Source organism: Gossypium arboreum, chromosome 12, assembly GCF_025698485.1.
Source record: "Gossypium arboreum isolate Shixiya-1 chromosome 12, ASM2569848v2, whole genome shotgun sequence".
In the NCBI taxonomy this organism is placed as follows: Eukaryota; Viridiplantae; Streptophyta; class Magnoliopsida; order Malvales; family Malvaceae; genus Gossypium; species Gossypium arboreum.
The window spans coordinates 78,722,151-78,726,801 of NC_069081.1; the positions used below are offsets into that span (position 1 = coordinate 78,722,151).

Sequence of the window (4,651 nt, forward strand, 5' to 3'; positions counted from 1 at the left end):
AGATGATTCACCTTGAGCTTGTTCTCATTTAGCTACCAATTTTGGGTCATCATTTTACAACTCTCAAATTCACTGAAGAAAAAATGGTTTAACTTTCAATTATGCTAAAACAAAACTATCGACATTCAGAGTGAATTGAGCATTCAACACTCTCAAAGTAAAAAAAGAATTTCGACTAAGTGTGTCTGCAACCACATTAGCCTTTCCCAGGTGATAATCAATTACCAAATCATAATATTTCAATAACTCAAGCCACCATCATTTTCTCAAGTTAAGTTCTTTTTTAGTCATTAAATATTTCAAGCTTTTATGATCGGTATATATGTGACATTGGTCACCATATAAATAGTGTCACCAAATGTTCAAAGCAAAAATGATCACAGCTAACTCTAGATCATGAGTCGGGTAGTTTCTCTTGTGTGGCTTTAACTAGCAAGAAGCATATTCTATTACTTTCCTGACTTGCATTAACACACAACTTAGTCCATTGAGTGACACATCACTATAAACAACATACTCTTTCCCAAATTTAGGCTAAGTCAGTTTTGGAGCTTCTATTGACATGCTTCCATCTGATCAAAACTCTGTTGCCATTTATCTAACCAAATAAACTCAACATTTTTCTGTAACAACTTGGTCATCAGTGAAGCAACTACAAAGAATTTTTTAATGAACCAACGATAATAACCTACTAAGCCTAGAAAACTTCGTACGTCTGAAATTTTTTTTGGAGCTTTCCAGTTAACAGTGGCAGGAATTTTACTCGGATCAACACGAATCTCCTCTGTAGAAATTACGTGATCAAGAAATCCAACATTATAGAGACAAAACTCACATATATTGAATTTTTCATACAACTGTTTCTCGCGTAAAATGTGTAACACTGTTAATACTGAGCATGCTCAGATTTTGTTTTAGAATAGATCAATATATTATCAATAAACACAACCATGAATATGTCCAAATGTGTCTGGAAAAGCCGATTCATCAATTCCATAAATGCATCAGGGGTATTGATTAATCCAAAAGGCATCACCAGAAAGTCATAATAGTCGTAACAAGTTTGGAAAACAATTTTCAGCACATCACAACGTTTTACGTACAACTGATAATATCCAGATTGAGGTCTATTTTCAATAACATGGTTGCATCTTTCAACTGATCAAATAAATCATCGATACGAGGCGAAGGATATTTTTTCTTTATTGTAACCTTTTTCAGCTACCTGTAATCAATACAAAATTTCAATGCCCCGTCTTTCCGCTTTACAAACAACATAGGTGCACCATAAGGTGTAACAACCCGATTTAGACCCTATTCGGAACGGTGGTTTTGGGACCACGAATCTGAGTCAGAAAATATTTTAAAAATTATTTTTTTGTGTTTATTATGTGTGAATTAATATTCGTGAAATTTTCGTGCTTTCATTTTATCGTTTGAGTGCCCGATTTAATAAAAGGGCTTAATTGCGTGAAATGAAATTTTGATGGTTAAATTTGAAAGTGCCTAATTGTTGTTGTCTTTATAATATGATGTATTTATGTTGCAATATTACCATTGTTTAAGTGATGGATGGTTATAACCATAACTTATAATGGTTTAAAAATTTTAGTTTAAAGGTTAAATTTGTAAAATATTAAATATGTAATTATAATAAAACATATAATAAAATATCATGCATTTGTCTTTTATTTTTTTTCATGACCGAATGCTAAAAGAAAATAGAAAGAATAAGGATTTCAGAGTTTCAGCCATTGTTGAGCTTGATTAAGGTATGTAACTAGCTTGGTTTTTGATAATTTTTACATTTTTGAGATTGTTGCAGTGTAATGTACAACGCCCATGCTTGAATTTCTGATCTTGATGAATATTTTGAGTTATGCCATTGATGAATAATTGAGCTTTATGATGTTAGATGTTGAATTATGAATGATATGTTTTGGATTAATATGTTTTTGTTGAAATTTTTTATGATTTTGAGTTTAGGGCTAAATTGAAAAAATAATAAATTGAGGGACTAAAATGTGAAATAAATGAAATGTATGGACTTGTATGAGCATAAGGAAGATTCATCCTAAACATGGTGTGTGCAAATTTTGCATGTTTTGTGTTTTGTACAATCTAGACTAAATTGTAAAAAGTATAAAATGTTAGGGGTAAAATGGTAATTTGCCCATTTATGTGTTTTTGGACTAAATTGAATGAAATTATTTTTCAATAATTTTAATTTGAATATGTTTAGATCAAGAATTAAAGAAATCAGATTTGGATCAGGGGAAAACCAAAGTTGTCGAATAGTCATCCCATTCCGATTATTGTTGTCCGAGGTAAGTTTATAGGCAAATAGATGTTGTAAATTTCAATATATGTATACTATAATTGCTTAATTTAATTGTTATAATTTTTGGAGAATGTGCTAAAATGATTTAAGTTTGAGAGCAATGTATATGAGTTCAATTCAATCGGGTACGACATCCGAAAGCCCCGTATGAGCCTTAGGAATAGATAGGATATATATGTCATGACATAGGATTCCGATATGTGATGTGCGAGTAAGACCATGGCATCAATATATGTGTGCTAGTAAGACCACGTTTAATACGTTGGCATCGATATGTGATTCCGATATATGTGATTACATATAAGACCACGTCTGGGACGTTGCCATTGTATGATATGTGTGATTATTTGAGTTTCCTATTCAATTCTGAATGGTTCAACGGGCAATGATAAGTTGTGATCAAATGTGTAATCGAGCTAAAATGATCAGGTATGTGATTGTTAATTTCCTATTTGAAATTAAGGTAAGTTGGCTATTCGGTATGTGATACAAATTGAATATGATACAAGTGAATATATATGTGATCTTAAAAGTGAAAAATTAATTATGTTATTATCTATATGTGCATTCGGCCAATTTGAATTTGTGCCATACTTATATGTTTGATAAATGTAATTACAAGTTTCAAATTGTTTATGAACATAATAGCAAAATCCGATTTTGTTGTATTGAATTATAAATGTCATTGATTTGTTATTTGCTTATAACTTACTAAGCTATGACAACTTACTTTGTGTGTGTATGTTTGCCTCTATTTTATAGATTTTGGAGTCAAGTTACATGATCAGGGATCGTCAGCGAAGTTTATCACACTATCGACTGTTTTCGGTACTTTATAAGCTGAATTTCAAACCTATGGCATGTATAAGTTGGATTATATTTGGATATGTTGATTTTGGTATGTGTATATATATATAAGCCATGCGAAAATGGCTTGTTTATTTTGTTAAGTTCTGTTTCAAGGTTTGATTAAATTATGGTTATGTTTGGTTGTGGTTTTGGTGATTCGGCAATGGTTTATACATAGATAAATATATGTGAACTTGGTTGATATGCTTTGTCAAGGTTTTGTTATGTGAGTTGGTATTAAGGTAAATTCAGTTATGGCATATAGAGGAAGTGAAGTTGATATGTTTATTAATATTGAGGTTTAGTAAGTTTGATTATGGATGAGTTTGTTTTAGCAAAAAGGTTAAAGATATATCTGTATTTGATGAATGTAAGTTTGGCTATGATATTTGACTATCTATGTTCGGTTTATGATGGTTAGAATGGATATGTTTTAACTATTATATGGAAGTCATATTAAATGACCGAATATATATATATAAATTGATTTAGTTGTGTACATGAAATTTTGGCATGATTTATAGCATATGGAATTTACATGTTTTGATTTGGTTAAATTATATGAAAAATTATTAATGTTAGTCGAGTGAGCAATGTATGAATTTATTATGTTGCAAGTGAAATTTGGTCATTTAGATATGATTATATGTATTTGTAAAATTTTTCTTTGTTAACCATGAGGTATAGTTCAACTTACGCTAATATGCACATGTATGAAAGCTTATAAATGAATGTATTATTGTAAGTTGAGTACATGAAAATAAATTATGATTAATTTTTATTTTAAGTGTTCAAATGCCATGTTATTTTGTTAATCAGCAATGCGGTCCAACTAAGGAGTGAGATCGCAACCTTTAAACAGTTAGAATGAGAAAGTTTTCATGAAGCTTGAGAGTGTTTTAAAATGCTAATCCAAAGATGCCCACATCATAGATTACTAGAGTGGATGAGATTGCAAATGTTCTACAACAGGTTGGATTCACATACACGTTTAGGATTAGATGGAGCCACAAGAGGAGCTCTAATGAACATAACAAACGATGATGTGTATGAGTTGATAGAAGATATAGCGATAAATGTAACACCCCTTATCCGAGTCTGTGGTCAGGACTGAGTACGACGCATTACGAAACTTAAAAACATGCATTCCAACATTTACAATTCATAAAAAAAACTTGGTTAAATTTAAATCTTTTCAATATTTGTCTAGAATTCCTTATTACGGGCCTACAAGGCCCAAAACAAAATTTATAAGACAATTCGGAGCCAAACCGGGTCATTTCAAGAACTCTGGAAATTGACTCTTGAAATAGGGGTACACGCCGTGTGGCCTTCTTGACATGGTCGTGTTAAAGGCCCGTGCAGTTCACATGGCCTAAACACCTTGAGACACGTCCGTGGCCCTAACCAGTGTGGAATTAATTCCTAATCTGAACCTACAAGGGTTTTCACACGGCCTAG

The 4,651-nt window shown here is 31.6% G+C and overlaps 1 non-coding gene across 1 annotated transcript; it reads right to left on the reverse strand.

Annotated features, from left to right (window-relative positions):
• Positions 1–4,019: 4,019 nt before the first annotated feature.
• On the reverse strand, positions 4,020–4,126 carry LOC128285981 (small nucleolar RNA R71). Its single transcript, XR_008276528.1, has one exon. It is a non-coding gene; the product is annotated as a small nucleolar RNA R71 (small nucleolar RNA).
• Positions 4,127–4,651: the final 525 nt, after the last annotated feature.